The sequence below is a fragment of the Nicotiana tomentosiformis genome, chromosome 2 (genome assembly GCF_000390325.3).
Source record: "Nicotiana tomentosiformis chromosome 2, ASM39032v3, whole genome shotgun sequence".
NCBI classification, from domain to species: Eukaryota; Viridiplantae; Streptophyta; class Magnoliopsida; order Solanales; family Solanaceae; genus Nicotiana; species Nicotiana tomentosiformis.
This window is the reverse complement of record NC_090813.1, coordinates 55,451,001-55,473,322: the sequence shown is the minus strand read 5'-3', so window position 1 is coordinate 55,473,322 and position 22,322 is coordinate 55,451,001. Positions and strand designations below refer to the sequence as shown.

The 22,322-nt window shown below is 43.2% G+C and overlaps 1 long non-coding RNA gene across 2 annotated transcripts in view; it reads left to right on the top strand.

The window, feature by feature from the left end:
• Positions 1–21,504, top strand: part of LOC138906484 (uncharacterized) — a 48,071-nt gene extending 26,567 nt beyond the window's left edge. Inside the window, exon 2 of one of the 2 annotated variants that reach the window (XR_011413893.1) lies at positions 21,280–21,504. This is a non-coding gene — a long non-coding RNA (uncharacterized lncRNA). Of the gene's footprint in view, positions 1–13,269; positions 13,542–21,279 lie in introns of those variants that run through there. The other variant, XR_011413894.1, reaches the window with a different exon arrangement.
• Positions 21,505–22,322: the final 818 nt, after the last annotated feature.

Genomic DNA, 22,322 nt, shown 5'->3' with positions numbered 1-22,322 from the left:
CGTGAAACTAAGCAAGCCAACTTCTCAACCAGTTCAACCAAATAAAAACTTTGAAAATTAAACGGAAGCAGTTAATATTTAAGAAAAACCCTTTAAAAACCAAAATAAAACAGGGTGTCACCGAGTACATGAGCATCTATACCAGGATACAGCATATTACAATGTCTGAGGAATAAGAACTGAAATACAAATAAAGATAATGAAGGAGAGTCAAAGCCTGCGAACGTCATGCAGCAACCTCGATAGTCTCCGAGATCTCGACTCCTCACTCAGTAGCCGCCGTAACCGGAAGCACCTGGATCTGCACACGAGGTATAAGATATAGTGTGACTACAACCAACTCAATAAGTAACAAATCCAAACTTTGGACTGAAAGTAGTGAGTAACTCAACTGGCACAGTTCAGTATAGAAAATAACAGTACAGAAACGTAGACATGCTTTCAAGTTCGATTGATATCTCAAAACAGTAAAATGGATCAAATCTGAATGATATGAAGAATATAACTCCTCTACTTCTACATGCCAATGCACATGTTATATGTGACACACCATGCTAACAACCTCATGTGCTCACACTCTCAAATGCACAATCGCTCAGTACTGTATATGGCCTATACGGCCTAGGGAAGATCCATCCCGAAATATATACATCACTGACCATCTGTCACCCAGTACTGAGTAGGGCCAATCCAGCCCGCAGAGAAGATCCATCTCCTCGTATAAAATGCTTCGGACAAGATTCATATCCAGGGAAGATCCATCCCTCAATATAATCTACCGCGCTCATTGGGGTTGTGTGTAGACTCCGGAGGGGCTCCTTCGGCCCCAGCAATATCATAAATCAGTATAACCGCTGCGGTATGCAGCCCGATCCCATAATTTTCACTCATAATCAGGTCCTCGGCCTCACTCAGTCATCAATCTCTCTAGTCTCTCTCTCACGGGCTCACAATATCATGATACTAGCTCGAAAATAATGATATGATGTATCAATAAATAACAACAGAGACTGAGATATGAAATGATATGAAATGAATGAATATGACGGAGTACGAAATATCAAATAAATTAGTAAGTCAACAGCAAGAAACGACCACTATGGGTCCCAACAGTACCGGCATAAAGCCTAAACATGATATCTATCATGAGTGACAACTCAATTACTTTATCACATGATGAAAACACGGATATCAACAAGATAGAACCACTAGACAGTGCAATGGAATCGACCAGGTCCCAATTCTTACGGTGCACAACCACACGCCCACCACTTGGCATGTGTGTCACCTCAATACTAATCACATAACACATAAATTCGAGGTTTCGAACCCTCAGAACCAAGTTTAGAAGTGTTACTTACCTCAACCCGAGCAAAACTCTACTCCAACACGCCTTTGCCTTGAAAATCGGCCTCCAAATGACCCGAATCTAGCCACAAGCAGTACAATACAATCAATACGGGCTAAAGGAATCAATTCTACAAAAAATTACTAAGTTATAACTTAAAATCCGAAATTGGTTCAAAATAGCCCCGGGCGCATGTCTCTGAATCTAAAAAAACTCACAAAATCCGAAAGCCCATCTAATTACGAGTCCAACCATACAATTTTTATCAAAATCCAACACCCAATCGTCACCCAAATCCCCCAAATCAACTCTACAAATCCCTAGCCTCAAACTCCCAAATTACACCTCAAAAACACCCAAACTAGGTGGAAAAATCAATGAGGATACAAGATTATTGAATAAAAATGAACACAAGGAGCTTACCTCAAGAATCACCTCGAAATTCCTCTCTGAAATTTCTAAAATCCGAGCTTAAAATGTTAGAAATGGTGAAAATCCTGGAACCCTCGCTTATATAGGTTCTGCCCAGCGATATCGCTTCTGCGGCTCACTTAGCCGCTTCTGCGGCCTTGCAGGAGCGACTCCAAGCCCCCTTCTACGGTTATCTTCGCACTTGCGTCCAAAATTCCGCTCCTGCGGACTCGCTTCTGCTAGAGAAGTCTTTGCTTCTACGGAGCCCAGCTTCACAAGCCAATTCCGCTTCTGCGGTAACGCTAATGCGGGAAAACCTTCGCAACTGCGACCATTTGCCTCCTCTCCTCAAACTCCGCATCTGCCCTGCCATCCCTGCATATGCAGGCTCGCACCTGCAGTCCCCCCCTCCGCAGGTGCGATTACACTAGAAATCCTCAAAACTTCAGTAGCTTCCCGAATTCATTTCCATGTCCGTTAACCACCCAAAATCAACCCGAGGCCCCGAGGACCACAACCAAACAAACCAACAAGTTCTAACACACGATACGAACTTAGTCGAGCCTTTAAATCACCTTAAACAACATCAAAAATACGAATCACACTCCAATTCAAGCCTAATGAACTATGAAATTTCCAAATTTTACAAACGACGCCGAAACCTATCAATTCACGTTCGATTGACTTCAAATTTTGCACACAAGTCAAAAATGACACCAAGAACCTACTCCTACTTCCAAAAATTCAATCCGACCCCGATATCAAAAAGTCCACCCCGGTCAAACATTCCAAAATTCCAACTTTCGTCATTTCAAGCCTAAGTCTACTACGGACCTCCAAATCACAATCCGGACGCGCTCCTAAATCCAAAATCACTCAACGGAGCTAACGGAACCATCAAAACTCAAATCCAGGGTCATTTACACATAAGTCAACATCTAGTCAATTTTTCCAACTTAAGCTTTCCATTATGAGACTAAGTGTCTCAATTCACTTCGAAATCTCTCAGGACCCAAACCAACTAACCCGATAAGTCATATAACAACTGTAAAGTACAAAAAAAGGAGTTATTAGGGGAACGGGGCTACAACCCTAAAAAAATGGCCGGGTCGTTACACCAACTATACCAAAATTACTCAAATCCGATAAAATTAACAAAATCCGAACACCCATTCAACCACGAGTCCAACTGTCACGACCAAAAACCAATCGTCGTGATGGCGCCTATCGTGAAACTAAGCAAGCCAACTTCTCAACCAGTTCAACCAAATAAAAACTTTGAAAATTAAACGGAAGCAGTTAATATTTAAGAAAAACCCTTTAAAAACCAAAATAAAACAACAACGCAATACAAATCTATCCCAAAACCGGGGTGTCACCGAGTACATGAGCATCTATACCAGGATACAGCCTACTACAATGTCTTAGTAATAAGAACTGAAATACAAATAAAGATAATGAAGGAGAGTCTTAGTAATAAGAACTTAAAATAAGAGAATCTCAACAAATGCATCTCGCAACCTAAGTGGGGTTTGGGTGGGCGGGTAATTTATTTTGGTCGTATAGGTATTTTATGTAATTATTTTAAAGATGGGTAGAAACGGATAATATAATAGGTCCAAGTAGGTATTTTGTGTAGTTCCCTCTAAATTTAATGCCCTAAATTGCACTTTTACACTTATCATCTGAAAATAGGGTAGGATTCTCATACGCTTCTTGATTGCTTGGCTAAAGTTATTTATGTTCGTTTTGGATTGAACAAGAGATATTCACTAGAATTTATAGGAGTGCCTGATATATCAAATAAAAAAGATGTCACAACAATAAAGAAAAATTTGGGCAAATATCAAATTTAGCACACGGTCGAAACTATTTATATTCGGTAGCCGCAAAAGTATATAAAATTAATTTGTACATGACATACAGAAATGTACATATATACAAAAAATTGACAAAAATACGCTCAAAACTTTTGAGACTATATTTAAGAGTAGAGCCGTCAAAATGGGTTTAGCCCGTGAGTCCAACTCTTCCCAACCCGCTACTTGGGTAGGGTTGGGTTGGAATTTTTTTAGCCCATTTAAAACTGAGGCTTATAACCAAATCAGTTCGTTGGCCCTTGAGGCTTGACCGATGCTCGACCATGGCCGGCCCGTGCTCGCAAATCCAAGCTTGTGAACGCATAGCACAAAAAGTCCAGCTGCCCCAACAACACTTCGCGATCGCGATCGCGTACAATGACACCAGCACCAGCAAAATCAGCAGTCTTCCAAGTTTCGAAATGCGCCGAACATGATCTGAATCACACCCGAGGCCCCCGGGACCTCAACCAAACATACCAACCAAGTTCTAAAATATGATACGAACTTAGTTGAGGCCTTAAATCACATCAAACAGCATCAAAAACACGAATCGTACACCTATTCAAGCCTAATGAACTTATGAACTTCTAACTTCTACATTTGATGCCGAGACTTATCAAATAAACTTCGATTGACCTCAAGTTTGCACACAAGTCATAAATGACACAACAGACCTATTCCAACTTCCGAAACCAAAATTCGAATACGGTAACCATAAAGTCAACTCTCAGTCAAACCTCTCAATTCTTCAAACATCTAATCTTCCAACTTTTACCATTTCAAGCCAAAATCACCTACGGAGCTATCGAAATCATCAAAACTCCATTCTGGAGCCGTTTACACATAAGTCAATATCCGGTCAACTCTTTCAACTTAAGCTTCCAACCTTGGAACGAAGTGTCCCAACTCATTCCGAAACATCTACGAAACCAAACCAACTACCCTGGTAAGTCACATAATAGCGATTGAGCAAAGAATAAGTAGTAAATGGAGGAACATGACTATAACACTCAAAACAAACGGCGGGTCGTTACACCTTTACTCAGACTTCAAAACTCCATATTGTTCGACTTAGTTCTAAATTATGTTTTTAACTCTGAAGCACTTCCCGCAAGGCATTAAATACAGAATAAGTGCAATTCACTATTATTTAAGCTCAAACACAAGTAAAATACATTAATTAAAGTGCAAACTATGACCAAAATACGGGATTCTAGCCTACCATCAACCTCCAATCAAATATTTCAAACTATATATTTTGATTTAAGAAAAACAATGAAACCATATGAGAATTCCGTTGAAAATCTGAAAAAGAACTCAATGAAATTTTTTAAAAAATATAAAAGGGCCAAATTGTAATAGTATACTCCTACATTATATAGTATACTGTAGCATTATATCGTTGATATGAAATGTATACCTGTCACAGCCCGAAATTCCCACCTTCGGACCGTGATGGCGCCTAACATTTCACTTGCTAGGCAAGCCAACGTTAGAATAATATTATCTATTTTTAAAATAATTTTTAAATTTATTAATAATTAAAGAACAAATGCGGAAGTAAAGTCTGAAATATAGTGAAATAATCCATAAAAACAACAGTGTCTAAATACCATCCCAGAATTGGTGTCACAAGTGCACGAGCTTCTAGAATAATACAAATAAAGGTCTGCATAAAATAAAGTTGTCTGGAAATAAACACACAACTAAAGTAAAATAGACTGACACTTCAGAACTGCGGACCCCATGCAGTTATATCTCAAGTCTCTTCCGAGTAGCTGAAATCTGAGCAAGTCTATGATACGCCACTGGGACCAACTTCGAAATCTGCACAAGAAGTGCAGAGTGTAATATCAGTACAACCGACCCCATGTACTGGTAAATGCTGAGCCTAACCTCGACGAAGTAGTGACGAGGCTAAGACGGGTCACTTACATTACCTGTACGCATTATTAGTAACAACAACAATAATAGAAATAAATCAAGTAACTCATTTATAATAATTGAAGCCAACTCAGCAGTCATAACCAATTATCATTTCCATCAATTCTGTTGCAGCGTATAACCCGCTCTAACAATATATTCACATTCAATTTTGTTGCAGCGTGAAACCCGCTCTCACAATATATTCACATTCAGTTCTGTTGCGGCGTGCAACCCACTCCTCCAATATATTCATTTTAATCAAGTCTGTTGCGGCGTGCAACCCGATCCCCCAATATATATATATATGTATGTCGACTTTTAAATAAGTCTGTTGCGGCGTGCATCCCGATCCTCCAATATGGACTTTTAATAAGTCTGTTGCGGCGTGCAACCCGATCTTCCAATATATTCATTATAATTAATTCTGTTGCGGCGTGCAACCCGATCCTCCAATATATTCATTATAATCAATCCTGTTGCGGCGTGCAACCCGCTCCTCCAACATATTCATTTACCAATTCTTATAGAAGAAATTTCCCCAATAAATGCAACAATTAATATAAAATTATAAGACAACAAGCATACAATAATTATGATTTAATTATGAAACTAACAAAGGCAAAGAGTAAATTATTATGAAAATCAGAGAGAAAATATGCAGTTTAATATTTAATATGCTAAATGTCAAATAATAATTAAGGCACATAATTTAAATAACATGTAACAATTAATGCAGGAATTCAAGAATTATTGTTTGACAAAGAATAGGAGAGAAACAATTATTATAATAATTAATTCATGATTTAAAATAATTTATGATTTTTTTCAAGTAAGCAGGCAAACAATTAATTTGACGACGTATAGACACTCGTCACCTCGCCTATACGTCGTTCACATGCAATTCACATAACAAGTAATTTAAGGGTTCTATTCCCTCAAGTCAAGGTTAACCACAACACTTACCTCGCTTTGGAAATTCCAATCAATTACTCGACCTCAACTTTTCCTTTTAAATTTGTCTCCAAAACCTTCAAATCTATTCACAACCAATTCAATATACTCAATACGAATCACAGGAATTAATTCCATATGAATTTTCTAATTTTTCGGATAAAATTCGAAATTTATTAAAATATTCGGCAGTGGGACCCACGTCTCAAATCTCGGAAAAACTTACGAAATCCGAACACCCATTCCGAGACGAGTCCAACCATATAAAAATTATCCAATTCCGATATCAAATGGACCTTCAAATCTTAAATTTTTATTTTTGCAAGATTTTATAAAAATCTGATTTTTCTTCCATAAATTCACGGATTCATGATATAAATGAGTATGAAATCATGAAATATAATCAATATAGGATAAGGAACACTTACCCCAATATTTTTCCGTAAATATCGCCCAAAAATCGCCTTACCCGAGCTCAAAAATGGAAAAGAGTAGAAAATGGGTCGAAACCCCATTTCCAGAACTTAAGTTCTGTTTCTGGGATTTTTACCCTTCGAGAACGCGGTCAGTGCCTCGCGTTCGCGATGAACAAATTCCTACTGCTCCATTTTACTCTTCGCGAATGCGAGGGCTACTTCGCGAACGCGAAGCATGCCTGGCTTGGCCTTCGCAAACGCGAGATGCCCTTCGCGAACGCGAAGGCAATTGTCCTGGCCAGCCCCTTTCCCTTCGCGAACGCGAGGCTTCGATCGCGAATGCAAACCTTCGCACCTCAAGCCTTCGCGAACGCGTTCTCTGTCACGAATGCGGAGCACAAAATGTGCCAGCCTCAATTTTCTCTTAGCAAACGTGAGACTCCCCTCGCGAACGCGAAGAAGGAAACCAGAAGCAGGTTTCTGCAGTTTCCTCAATCCAAAAATGATCCGTTAACCACCCGAAACTAACCCGAGCCCTCGGGGCTCCAAACCAAACATGCACCCATGTCCTAAAACATCATACGAACTTGCTCGCGCGATCAAATTGCCAAAATAACACCAAGAACTATGAATCAGACACCAAATCAAAGGAAATTTTCAAGAAAACTTTAAAACTTATATTCTTACAACCGGACGTCCGAATCAGTTCAAATCAACTCCGATTCCCACCCAATTCGGCAGATAAGTCATAAATATTATGGTGGACCTATACGGGCTCCGAAACCAAAATACGGACCCGTGGTCAATAAATCCAACATCAGTAATTTCTTAAAAATCATTATGCTTTCAAGCTTTTAATTTTTCATCAAAATTCCATATCTCGGGCTAGGGACCTCGGAATTCGATTCCGGACATACGCCCAAGTCCCAAATCACGATACGGACTTACCAGAATTGTCAAAGCACTTATCCGAGTCCGTTTGCTCAAAATGTTGTTGAGTTTTAAAACTCTATTTCACATTTTAATCCATTTTTCACATAAAAACTTTTCGAAAAATTGTACGGACTGCGCACGCAAGTCGAGGAATAATAAATGGTATTTTTTGAGGTCTTAGAACACAGAATTACTTATTAAATTTAAAGATGACATTTTGGGTCATCACATTCTCCATCTCTAAAACAAACGTTCGTCCTCGAACGGAGTTAGAAAAAGTACCTGAGATGGAGAAAATGTGTGGATATTTACTCCGCATGTCCGACTCGAACTCCCAAGTAGATGCCTCTACCGGTTGACCTATCCATTGCACCCGAACTGAAGGATAACTCTTAGACCTCAACTGTCGGACCTGCCGGGCTAGAATAGCCACCGACTCCTCTTCGTAAGTCAAATCTTGTCCAATTGGACTGAGCTGAAATCTAACACATAGGACGGATCACCATGATATTTTCGGAGCATAGACACATGGAATACCGGATGAACCGCTGATAAACTAGGTGGTAATACAAGCCTGTAGGATAATTCACCCACCCTTTCAAGAATTTCAAAGGGTCCGATATACCTAGGTCTTAACTTGCCCTTCTTTCCGAACCTCATTTCACCTTTCATAGGTGAAACCCGGAGCAATATTCTTTCTCCAACCATGAATGCAATATCACGAACTTTACGGTCGGCATAACTCTTTTTCCTAGACTGAGCTGTGCGAAGTCGATCCTGCATAATCTTGACCTTATCCAAGGCATCCTGTACCAAATCGGTACCCAACAACTGAGCCTCTCCCGGTTCAAACCAACCAACTGGTGATCGACATCGCCTTCCGTATAATGCCTCATATGGAGCCATCTAAATGCTCGACTGGTAGCTATTATTATAAGCAAACTCCACAAGTAGCAAGAAATGATCCCAAGAACCTCCAAAGTCTATAACACAAGCGCAGAGCATATCTTCCAATATCTGAATAGTGCGCTCTGACTGTCCGTCTATCTGTGGATGAAATGTTGTACTCAACTCCACCCGCGTACCTAACTCACGCTGTACAGCCCTCCAGAAATGTGAGGTAAACTGCGTACCTCGATCTGAAATAATAGACACGGGCACACCGTGAAGGTGGGCAATCTCACGAATGTAAATTTTAGCTAACCTCTAAGAATAGGTAACTGCCACTAGAATGAAATGTGCTGACTTGGTCAACCTGTCCACAATGACCCAAACTGCATCAAATTTTCTCTGAGTCCGTGTGATACGCTCCCACTTCCACTCAGGAATTTCTAACTTCTGAAGCAAACCACCAGGTCTCTGATGCTCGTACTTAAGTTGCTGACAATTCAGACACCGAGCTACATATGCAACTATATCCTTTTTCATTCTCCTCCACCAATAATGTTGCCGCAAATCTTGATACATTTTGGCGGTACCTGGATGAATAGAATACCTGGAACTGTGTGCTTTTTCAAGAATTAATTCACGAAGCCCATCCACATTAGGCACACAAATATGACCTTGCATTCGCAGAACCCCATCTTCCCCCACAATAACCTGTTTGGCATCACCGTGCCGCACCATGTCCTTAAGGACAAGTGAATGAGGATCATCATACTGCCTCTCTCTGATGCGCTCATATAAAGAAGACCGAGCGACTGTGCAAGCTAGAACCCGACTGGGTTCTGAAACATCTAACCTCACGAACTGATTAGCCAAAGTCTGAACATCTGCAGCTAATGGCCTCTCACCAACCGGAATATATGCAAGGCTGCCCATACTCACATCCTTTCTACTCATAGCATCGGCCACCACATTGGCCTTTCCGGGGTGATACAAAATGGTGATATCATAGTCTTTCAACAACTCCAACCATCTTCTCTGCCTCAAATTAAGATCCTTTTGTTTGAACAGATACTGAAGGCTATAATGATCAGTAAATACCTCACACGAGACACCGTAGAGGTAATGCCTCCAAATCTTCAGCGCATGAACAATGGCTGCCAATTCTAAGTCATGAACAAGATAATTCTTCTCGTGAACTTTCAACTTCCACGACGCATATGCCATTACCTTGCCATCTTGCATTAATATTGCACCAAGCCCAATGTGGGATGCGTCACAATATACCGTATACGATCCTGAACCTGTGGGTAATACCAACACTGGCGCCGTAGTCAAAGCGGTCTTGAGCTTCTGAAAGCTCAACTCACACTCCTGTGACCATCTGAATGGGACACCTTTCTAGGTCAATCTAGTCAATGAGCTTGCTATAGATGAAAACCCTTTCACGAACCGACGATAATAACCTGCTAAACCCAGGAAACTTCGGATCTCTGTAACTGAAGTAGGAACAACCTCAATCTTCTTAGGATCCACCTTTATTCCTTCTGCCGATACAACATGCCCCAAAAAGGCAACTGAGTCTAACCAAAACTCACATTTTGAAAACTTGGCATATAACTGATTATTCTTCAAGGTGTGAAGCACACTTTGAAGATGTTCCTCGCGTTCCTCTCGACTGCTGGAGTAAATCAAGATATCATCAATGAATACAACCACAAAAGAATCCAAATAAGGCCTGAACACCCGATTCATCAAATCCATAAATGCTGCTGGGGCATTTGTCAACCCAAATGACATCACTAGGAATTCGTAATGCCCATACCGAGTTTGAAAAGCTGTTTTAGGGACATCAAATCGATCTTCGAAAATACCGGACCTTAAATCGATCTTCAAAAATACCTTGGCACCCTGAAGCTGATCAAATAAGTCATCAATTCTTGGCAGCGGATATTTGTTTTTGATAGTGGCTTTGTTCAACTGCCGATAATCTATACACACTCGCATAGAGCCATCTTTCTTCTTTACAAATAATACTGGTGCACCCCAGGTGTAACGACCCGACCGGTCGTTTCGAGAGTTATAGCCCTGTTTTCCCCATTTCTACTTCCTTTTGTGTTATTCAGCTATATTATGTTGTATTGGGTTAGTTTGTTCGGGACCAGAGTGGTTTCAGAGTGAATTGAGACACTTAGTCTCTTAAGTAGAAACTTAAGCTGGAAAAATCAACCGGATGTTGACCTATGTGTAAACGATTTCGAATTTGAATTCTGATTTTTCCGTTAGCTCCGCTAGGTGATTTTGGACTTAGGAGTACCTCCGGAATGTGATTTGGAGGTCCGTGATAGAATTAGGCTTGAATTGGCAAAATTGGAAATTTGGCGATTTTCGGTCGGCAGTGGAAAATTAGATATCGGGATCGGAATGGAATTCCGGGGGTTGGAGTAGGTTCGTAGTGTCATTTGTGACATGTGTGCAAAATTTCAGGTCATTCGGACGTGGTTTGGTTGGTTTCGACATCGTTGGCGAATTTTGGAAGTTTAGAAATCCTTAGGCTTGAATGCAGGGTTAATTCGGTGTTTTGGTGATGTTTTAGGTGTTCCGAAGGTTTGACAAATTTTGTATGGGGTTATGTGACCTATTAGTGTAATTGGTTGAGGTCCCGAGGGCCTCGGGATGATTTCGGAAGGTTAACGGGAAGTTTGAAGTTGGAAAATGCAGCTGGTGCTACTGTTCTGGTGTGGCCGCACCTACGGGTTGGGAACTGCAGGTGCGGAATTTAGTCGCAGGTGCGGAGTTTGGAAGCCTGGGGTTTTATCACAGAAGCGGATGAGGGCTCGCACCTGCGAGACCACAGGTGCGAAGAGGTGATCGCAAGTGCGGTTTTAGGACCTTAAGTGACTTCCGCAGACGCGGGCTTTTGGGCGCAGAAGCGGAGGCCGCAGGTGCGCTATTTGGACCGCAAATGCAGTTTTGCTGGGCAGAAAGGCATAAATTGAACCCTTCGCGAATATTTGGTCATTCTTCACAATTTCAACTCGGTTTTTAGAGCTTTTGGAGGGTTTTGAAGAGGGATTAAAGGGGAAACTCGTTGAGGTAAGGTTTTTGAACTTAATACTCGAATCTATGATGAATTTCAATTGTTTAAGCATGGAAATTGTAGAAATTAGGGGTGAAAATTGGGGAAACTAGGGCTTGGAATTTTTGGAGAGTAATTTAAGGATTTGAAGGACCAAACGATGTCGGATTTTAATGAATTTGGTATGGTTAGACTCGCGACTGAATGAGCTTGCTAGTTTTGTAAATTTTGTCAGATTTCGAGACGTGGGCCTGGGGGCCGGGTTTGAGCCAATTTCTGGGTTTGGTCTAATTTTGTAGATTTTCTTGTGGAATTCATTCCATTAGCGCGTATTGATGGTATTATACTGATTGTGAATAGATTCGGAGTACTTGGAGGCCGAGTCTAGAGGCAAGAGCATTACGGTGTAGAGATTTGACCGGTTTGAGGTAAGTAACGATTGTAAATCTAGTCCTGAGGGTACGAAACCCCGGATTTTGTATCATTCTACTATTTTTAGTGACGCACATGCTAGGTGATGGGCGTGTGAGCGTGCACTATTTGGGATTGTGACTTGGTCCGTCCCGTAGCAGCTCTAAAGTTGCATATTTTGTTGAAACTATATGATACTTATATGTTTTAGAAAGAGTTTCTGTAAATTGGGCTGAATGCCATGTTCGGGCCTTGCGCTAGTGCTGTTTATACTTGTTTACCGCGTAACTCAGTTTCATGACTCTATTTTGATGCATATAAATATTTTGGGCCAAATGCCCTGTTTTACTGAAATGCCCAAATGGCTTGATAGGTTTATGACTGAGTGAGGCCGAGGGCCTGATTTGTGAGGATGAGTGTGGATCGAGGCTGCCCGCCTGCAGCATACTTTGTTATTATAGCACGTGAGTTGTTAGTGCAGCACGTGAGTTGTTTGTGCAGATTATAGCGCTTGGGCTGAAGGAGCCCCTTCGGAGTCTGTACACATCCCCAGTGAGCGCAGGTACCTACTAAGTGCAAGTGCCGAGTGCCGAGTGACTGGGAGGCATGAGTGATTGTGAGGTATGCCCGAGTGGTAAGAGTGATTGTGAGGTATGCCCGAGTGGCAAGAGTGATTGTGAGGTATGCCCGAGTGGCTGTATATGAATGATGTTTTGCCCGAGGGGCTGTTTATGATTTTACCATTTTGCTCACCTTTGCATTTTTCCTCTGTTTGAAAACTGTTGAAAAATATCTTTAAATGATTTTTTAACTGGAATTGGGTTTAAACGAGATGTTTTGATTCAAATCCTAATTTTAAAAGCATGTGGTATTTTATTGAGTTTTCCTGATATGAATGTTGTATGCTTTATTGCTCATCACTACTGCTCAGTCTTTATTTATTTTTGTTACCTACTGAGTTAGCGTACTCATGTTACTCCCTGCACCTTGTGTGCAAATTCAGGTGTAGCTCAACGCGGTAACAGTTATTGATTGTTCTGGTTGCAGATTTTCTTGGAGATAGCAAGGTAGCTGTTTGGAGATCGCAGCCCCTGCTCCTCTCCCTCTTATCTTCCTCTAGTTGTATTTAGCTATTTTTCAGGCTGAGTTAGCCTCTATATTGTTAGACAGATTGTAGTAGATGCTCATGACTAGTGACACCCCGATGTCGGGCTTTTCCTTCCGCACTTTTATTTTGATTTGAACTCCTTTACGAAGGTTTTTATGTTAAATAACATTGAAATTATCTTTGAAATAAAAACATCAGTTTGTTTTGGAAATGAGTCGGCTTGCCTAGTTCCACAATAGGCGCCATCACGACAGGGGTTAGTCTGGGTCGTGACAGATTGGTATCAGAGCCTAGGTTACATAGGTCTCACTAGTCATGAGTGGGTTTAGTAGAGTTTTGCGGATCGGTACAGAGACGTCTGTACTTATTTTTGAGAGGATGCAAAACCTTTAGGAAACTCCACATTCGTGAGTTCTTGTAGTGCGAATCTGTTGATTCTAGTAACTAAACATCTGTTGTTTCATTCTCTCACAGATGGTGAGGACTCGTGCTACCGGTCAGGAGGGCCAGCCACCAGTACCACCAGCCAGGGCCGTGACAGGCCGAGGCCGCGGTAGAGGCCGTGGTAGGGGCAGAGGTACAGCTCGTACAGAAGCTGGGGCAGTACCTGCAGATCCACCGGTTGTCCTAGATCAGGACCAGGTTACAGTTGTTGATGCACCAGCTCAGGCACCACCTGTGCCTATTATGATTCCAGGCCTTCAGGAGGCCCTAGCTCAGATTCTGACAGCGTGTACTGGCCTTGCTCAGGCGGTCTCTATTTCGACGGTCGCAACCACTTCTCAGGCCAGGTGAGGCACTCAGACTCCCGTCGCTCGCACACCCGAGCAGGTTGTTCAGGGACTTCAGACACCGGAGGCACCACCAGCCCAGCCGGTTGTAGTTGCTCAGGATTATGTGGTTCCCGCTATGCCTAAGGAAGATCAGCGTAGGTTGGAGAGATTTGGGAGACTCCAGCCACCACCTTTCAGTGGGCACAGAGAAAGAGGATTCTCAGGACTTTTTGGACAGGTGTCAGAGGATACTCCGTACTGCTGGTATTCTGGAGACTTGTGGGTTCTCATTTACTACCTTTCAATTCTCTGGGGCTGTAATCAGATGGTGGGAGACTTACGAGAGGCGTAGGCCTGATGGCGCAGCACCCCTTACTTGGAAGCAGTTCTCCGTGGTCTTTTTGGAGAAGTTCGTGCCTCGATCCTGCAGAGAGGAGCTGCGCAGACAGTTTGAGCGGCTTCGCCAGGGTGATATGTCTGTGACACAATATGAGATGCGATTCTCTGAGTTGGCCTGTCATGCTATCTGGTTGGTTCCTATGGACAGAGAGAGGATCATGAGGTTTATTGATTGCCTCACTTATCAGCTACAGTCGCTCATGACTAGGGAGCGGGTTTCGGGTGCTACCTTTGATGAGGTTGTCGACATTGCTCGGCAGATTTAGATGGTTCGCAGTAAGGAGAGGGTTGAGAGGGAGGACAAGAGGCCTCGTGGTCAGGGTGGATTCAACAGTGCTCCTTTTGGGGGTCAGTTCCAGCACGGTAGAGGTTGTTATTTCAGACAGGCTCAGTCAGCTCGGCCATTTCACCGTGGTGTATCATCTAGCCATGGTTCTCACAGTTCTCATCAGGGCCACTCATCACTTAGTGCCCTTCCAGTTCAGAGTTCGTCCCGTGCTCCACCTGTTCAGGGCTCTTCCATGCCAGGTTTTTCTACCAGTTATCCCGGTGCTAGGGGTTCCCTTCAGTTTTCGCCGCCAGCACCAAGGAGTTGTTTTGAGTGTGGGGTGCTTGGGCATATGTGGAGGCAGTGTCCTCGTCGTCATGGAGGTCTGTCTCAGTAGAGGAGTCAACCTCCGACTACAGCACCAGTTACCTCACCACCCGCCCAGTCAACTCGGGGTGGAGGTCAGTCAGCTAGGGGTCGCCCTAGAGCGGGAGGCAGATCAGGGGGTGGTCAGGCCCGTTTCTATGCTCTCCCTGCCAGACCAGATGCTATTGCTTCAGATGCTGTGATTACAGGTATTGTCTCAGTTTGTCACAGAGATGCCTCATTATTATTTGACCCCAGTTCCACGTATTCATATGTTTCCTCGTATTTTGCCCATTTTCTGGATATGCTCCGTGAGTCTCTAATTTCTTCTGTTCATGTATCTACTCCTGTGGGAGATACTATTATTGTGGACCGCATATATCGGTCATGTGTGGTGACTATTGGGGGTCTGGAGACCCAAGTGGACCTTTTGCTGCTCAGTATGGTCGACTTCGATGTGATATTGGGCATGGATTGGCTTTCTCCATGTCATGTTGTTCTAGATTATCACGCTAAGACTGTGAACTTAGCGATGCCGGGATTCCCGAGGGTTGAGTAGAGAGGTTCCATTGATTATGTGCCTAGTAGGGTGATTTCATACCTGAAGGCTCAGCGCATGGTGGAGAAAGGGTGTCTATCTTATTTGGTTTTCGTGAGGAATGTCAGTGCTGAGACTCCCACTATTGATTCTATTCCTGTGGTATGTGATTTTCCGGATGTGTTTCCTGCAGACTTGCCGGGCATGCCGCCTCCCAGGGATATTAATTTTGGTTATGATTTGGTGCCAGACACTCAGCCTATTTCTATTCCACCGTATCGTATGGCACCGGCGGAGTTGAAAGAATTGAAAGAGCAGCTTCAGGAACTCCTGGATAAGGGGTTTATTCGGCCTAGTGTGTCACCTTGGGGTGCACCGGTTCTATTTGTAAAGAAGAAGGATGGTTCCATGAGAATGTGTATTGATTACAGGCAGTTGAACAAGGTCACAGTCAAGAACAAGTATCCTTTGCCTCGTATTGATGATTTATTCGACCAACTATAGGGAGCGAGGGTGTTCTATAAGATCGATTTGAGTTCCGGTTATCACCAACTGAAGATTCGGGATTCAGATATTCTTAAGACAGCTTTCAGGACCCGATATGGCCATTATGAGTTCTTGGTGATGTCTTTTGGGCTGACCAATGCCCCAACAACGTTCATGTATTTGATGAACAATGTATTTTAGCCCTATTTGGACTCATTCGTTATTGTATTCATTGATGACATCCTGGTGTACTCTCGTTGCCGGGAGGAACACGCTCAGCATTTGAAGATTGTATTATAGAGATTGAGGGAGGAAAAGCTTTATGCAAAGTTCTCCAAATGTGAGTTTTGGCTCAGTTCAGTAGCATTCTTGGGGTACGTGGTGTCCAGTGAGGGTATTCAGGTGGATCCGAAGAAGATAGAGACGGTGCAGAGTTGGCTCGGACCGTCCTCAGCCACAGAGATTAGGAGTTTTCTTGGTTTGGCGGGTTACTATCGTCGCTTTGTGGAGGGATTTTCATCTATTGCATCGCCCTTGACTAAATTGACCCAAAAAGGGTGTTCCATTCAGGTGGTCGGATGAGTGTGAGGAGAGCTTTCAGAAGCTCAAGACTACTTTGACCACAACTCCAGTGTTAGTTCTGCCATCAGCTTCAGGTTCTTAAACCGTGTATTGTGATGCCTCGAGGATAGGCATTGGTTGTGTTTTGATGCAGGAAGGTAGGGTTATTTCCTATGCCTCGCGCCAGTTGAAGACCCATGAGAAGAACTATCCTGTCCATGATCTTGAGTTAGCAGCCATTGTTCACGACTTGAAGATTTGGCGTCATTAGTTGTATGGGGTTCATTGTGAGATCTATATTGATCACCGGAGTCTGCAGTATCTGTTAAAGCAGAAGGATCTTAATTTGCGTCATCGGAGATGGTTGGAGCTTCTTAAGGAATATGATATCACTATTTTGTACCATCCGGGGAAGGCCAATGTGGTGACCGATGCTTTGAGTCGCCGGGCATAGAGTTTGGGGAGTTTAGCATATCTTCCAGCAGCAGAGAGACCTTCTGCATTAGATGTTCAGGCCTTAGAGGGCCAGCTTGTTAGATTGGATATTTTGGAGCCTAGTCGGGTATTGGCTTGTGTGGTCTCCAGGTCTTCTCTTTATGACCGTATCAGGGAGCGTTAGTATGATGACCCCCAGTTGCTCGTTCTTCAGGACAGGGTTCGGAGAGGTGATGCTAGGGATATGACTATTAGTGATGACGCCGTGCTGAGAATGTAGGGTTGGATATGTGTGCCTAATGTAGATGGGCTTCGAGAGTTGATTCTTGAGGAGGCCCACAGCTCACGGTATTCCATCCATCTGGGTGCCGCGAAGATGTACCAGGATTTGAGGCAGTACTATTGGTAGAGGCAGATGAAGAAGGATATAGTTGGGTTTGTGGCTTGGTGCCTCAACTATTAGCAGGTTAAGTATGAGCATCAGAGACTGGGTGGCTTGCTTCAGAGATTAGAGATCCCAGAGTGGAAGTGGGAGTTGGGATCCCACGGACTTTGAGGATGTTCGATGCTAATTGGGTTATTATGGATCGGCTGACCAAGTCCGCGCACTTCATTCCAGTTGGTACTACTTACTCTTCAAAGCGGGTGGCTGAGATTTACATCCGAGAGATCGTTAGCCTGCATGGTGTCCCAGTTTCCATCATTTCAGATAGGGGTACTCAGTTCACATCACAGTTTTGGAGGGCCGTGCAGCGAGAGTTGGGTACTCAGGTTGAGTTGAGCATAGCTTTTCACCCTCAGACGGACGGGCAGTCCGAGCGCACTATTCAGATATTGGAGGACATGTTGCGTGCTTGTGTTATTGACTTTGGGGTTTCATGAGACCAGTTTCTGCCACTCGCGGAGTTTGCATATAATAACAGTTATCAGTCGAGTATTCAGATGGCTCCGTACGAGGCTTTATATGGAAGGAGGTGTAGATCTCTGGTTGGATGGTTTGAGCTGGGTGAGGCTAGGCTCTTAGGTACAGACTTGGTCCAGGATGCATTAGATAAGGTGAAATTGATTCAGGAGCGGCTTCACACGACGCAGTCTAGGCAGAAGAGCTACGCGGATAGGAAGGTTCGTGATGTGTCTTTTATGGTTGGGGAGAAGGTTTTGCGGAAGGTATCACCCATGAAGGGTGTTATGATGTTTGGGAAGAGGGGTAAGTTGAGCCCCCAGTTCATTGGGCCTTTTGAGGTATTTCAGAGGATAGGGGAGGTGGCTTATAAGCTTGCCTTGTAACCCATCTTGTCGAGTGTGCATCCAGTGTTCAATGTTTTCATGCTCCGGAAGTATATTGGAGATCCGTCCCATGTTTTGGATTTCAGCACGGTTCAGTTGGAGGGTGATATGACTTATGATGTGGAGCCGGTGGCTATTTTAGATCGGCAGGTTCGAAGGTTGAGGTCAAAGGATATAGCTTCAGTGAAGGTGCAATGGAGAGGTCAGCCTATGGAGGAGGACACCTGGGAGACCAAGCGGGAGATGCGGAGCAGATATCCATGCCTATTCGAGACTCTAGGTATGTTTCTAGACCCGTTTGAGGACGAACGGATGTTTAAGAGAGGGAGGATGTAAAGAGCCGGCCGGCCGTTTCGAGAGTTATAGCCCCGTTTCCCTATTTCTACTTTTATTTTGTGTTATTCAGCTATATTATGTTGTATCGGGTTAGTTGGTTCGGGACCGGAGTGGTTTCAGAGTGAATTGAGACACTTAGTCTCTTAAGTAGAAACTTAAGTTGGAAAAGTCAACCGGATGTTGGCCTATGTATAAACGATCTCGGATTTGAATTCTGATGGTTCCGTTAGCTCCGTTAGGTGATTTTGGACTTAGGAGTGCGTCCGGAATGTGATTTTGAGGTCCGTGGTAGAATTAGGCTTGAATTGGCGAAATTGGAAATTTGGCGATTTCCGGTCGGCAGTGGAAAATTAGATATCGGGGTCGGAATGGAATTCTGGGGGTTGGAGTAGGTTCGTAGTATCATTTGTGACATGTGTGCAAACTTTCAGGTCATTCGGACGTGGTTTGGTTGGTTTCGGCATCGTTGGCGAATTTTGGAAGTTTAGAAATCCTTAAGCTTGAATTCGAGGTTAATTCGGTGTTTTGGTGTTGTTTTGGGTATTCCAAATGTTCGACTAAGTTCATATGGGGTTATGTGACCTATTAGTGTAATTGGTTGAGGTCCCGAGGGCCTCGGGATGATTTCGGAAGGTTAATGGGAAGTTTGAAATTGGAAAATGCAGCTGGTGCGAGTTTCGCAGGTGCGGAATTTAGTCGCAGGTGCGGAGTTTGGAAGCCTGGGGTTTTATCGCAGAAGTGGATGAGGGGTCGCACCTGCGAGACCGCAGGTGTGAAGAGGTGATCGCAGGTGCGGTTTTAGGACCTTAAGTGACTTCCGCAGATGCGGGCTTTTGGGCGCAGAAGCGGAGGCCGCAGGTGCGCTATTTGGACCGCAGATGCGGTTTTGCTGGGGTAGAAAGGCATAAATTGAACCCTTCGCGAATTTTTGGTCATTCTTCACAATTTCAACTCGGTTTTTGGAGCTTTTGGAGGGTTTTGAAGAGGGATTCAAGGGGAAACTCGTTGAGGTAAGGTTTTTGAACTTAATACTCGAATCTATGATGAATTTCAATTGTTTAACCATGGAAATTGTAGAAATTAGGGGTGAAAATTGGGGAAACTAGGGCTTGGAATTTTTGGAGAGTAATTTAAGGATTTGAAGGACCAAACGATGTCGGATTTTGATGAATTTGGTATGGTTAGACTCGCGAGTGAATGAGCTTTCTAGTTTTATAAATTTTGTCAGATTTCGAGACTTGGGCCCGGCGGCCGGGTTTGAGCCAATTTCGGAGTTTGGTCTAATTTTGTAGCTTTTCTTGTGGAATTCATTCCATTAGCGCGTATTGATGGTATTATACTGATTGTGAATAGATTCGGAGCATTTGGAGGCCGAGTCCAGAGGCAAGAGCATTGCGGGGTAGATATTTGACCGGTTTGAGGTAAGTAATGATTGTAAATCTAGTCCTGAGGGTACAAAACCCCGGATTTTGTATCATTCTACTATTTTTAGTGACGCACATTCTAGGTGACGGGCGTGTGAGCGTGCACTGTTGGGGATTGTGACTTGGTCCGTCCCGTAGCAACTATAAAGTTGCATATTTTGTTGAAACTATATGATACTTATATGTTTTAGAAAGAGTTTCTGTAAATTGGGCTGAATGCCATGTTCGGGCCTTGCGCCAGTGCTGTTTGGACCCTTAGGGGCTTTTTCTTACCATCCTCTCATTGTTTTCGATTGAAAATCCATACTCAGTCATGTTTATACTTGTTTACCGCGTAACTCAGTTTATGACTCTATTTTGATGCATATAAATGTTTTGGGCCGAATGCCTTGTTTTACTGAAATGCCCAAGTGGCTTGAGAGGTTTATGACTGAGTGAGGCCGAGGGCCTGATTTATGAGGATGAGTGTGGATCGGGGCTGCCCGCCTGCAGCACACTTTGTTATTATAGCACGTGAGTTGTCCGTGCAACACGTGAGTTATCCGTGCAGATTATAGCATTTGGGCTGAAGGAGCCCCTCCGGAATCTGTACACACCCCCAGTGAGCGCAGGTACCTACTGAGTGCGAGTGTCGAGTGTTGAGTGACTGGGAGGCACGAGTGATTGTGAGGTATGCCCGCGTGGCAAGAGTGATTGTGAGGTATGCCCGAGTGGCAAGAGTGATTGTGAGGTATGCCCGAGTGGCACGAGTGACTGTGAGGTTTGCCCGAGGGGCTGTATATGAGTGATGTTTTTCCCGAGGGGCTGTTTATGATTTTACCATTTTGCTCACCTTTGCATTTTTCCTCTGTTTGAAAATTGTTGAAAAATATCTTTAAATGATTTTTTAATTGGAACTGGGTTTAAACGAGATGTTTTGATTCAAATCCTGATTTTAAAAGCATGTGGTATTTTACTGAGTTTTCCTGATATGAATGTTGTATGCTTTATTGCTTGTCACTACTGCTTAGTCTTTATTTATTGTTGTTACCTACTGAGTTAGCGTATTCACGTTACTCCCTACACCTTGTGTGCAGATTCAGGTGTAGCTCGACACGGTAGCGGTTGTTGATTATTCTGGTTGCAGATTTTCTTGGAGATAGCAAAGTAGCTGTTTGGCGATCGCAGCCACTGCTCTTCTCCCTCTTATCTTCCTCTAGTTGTATTTATCTATTTTCCAGGCTGAGTTAGCCTTGATATTGTTAGACGGATTGTAGTAGATGCTCATGACTAATGACACCCCGATGTCGGGCTTTTCCTTCCGCACTTTTATTGTGATTTGAACTCCTTTACGGAGGTTTTTATGTTAAATAACATTAAAATTGTCTTTGAAATAAAAACATCGGTTTGTTTTGGAAATGAGTCGGCTTGCCTATTTCCACGATAGGTGCCATCACGACAGGGGTTAGTTTGGGTCATGACATCAGGGCGAGACACTGGGTCTAATGAATCCTTGATCAAGCAAGTCTTGTAACTACTCTTTTAATTCTTTCAACTCCGGCGGGGCCATACAGAATGCTGGAATAGAAATGGGCTGAGTGCCTAGAGCCAAATCAATACAGAAGTCAATATCTCAGTCGGGTGGCATCCCCGACAAATTTGCAGGAAATACTTCTGAAAATTCACGAACAACTGGTACTGAGTCCATAGAAGGAGCATCCGCACTGGGATCGCGAATATAAGCCAAATAGGCTTGACACCCTTTCTCTACCATACGTCGAGCTTTCATATAAGAAATAACCCTGCTGATAGAATGACCAGGAGTTCCTATTTACTCTAACCAAGGTAACCCCGACATAGCTAGGGTCACTGTCTTGGCATGACAATCCAATATAGCATGATAAGGGGACATCCAATCCATAACCAAGATGACATCAAAATCTACCATATCAAGAAGTAGAAGATCCACACTAGTCTCAAGATTACTAATAGTAACCTCACACGAATGATAGACATGATCTACTATAACAGAGTCTCCCACCGGTGCAGATACACACAGAATCACTCAGAGAATCACAAGGTACAATCAAATATGAAGCAAAATAGGAGGACACATAGGAATAAGTAGATCCTGGATCAA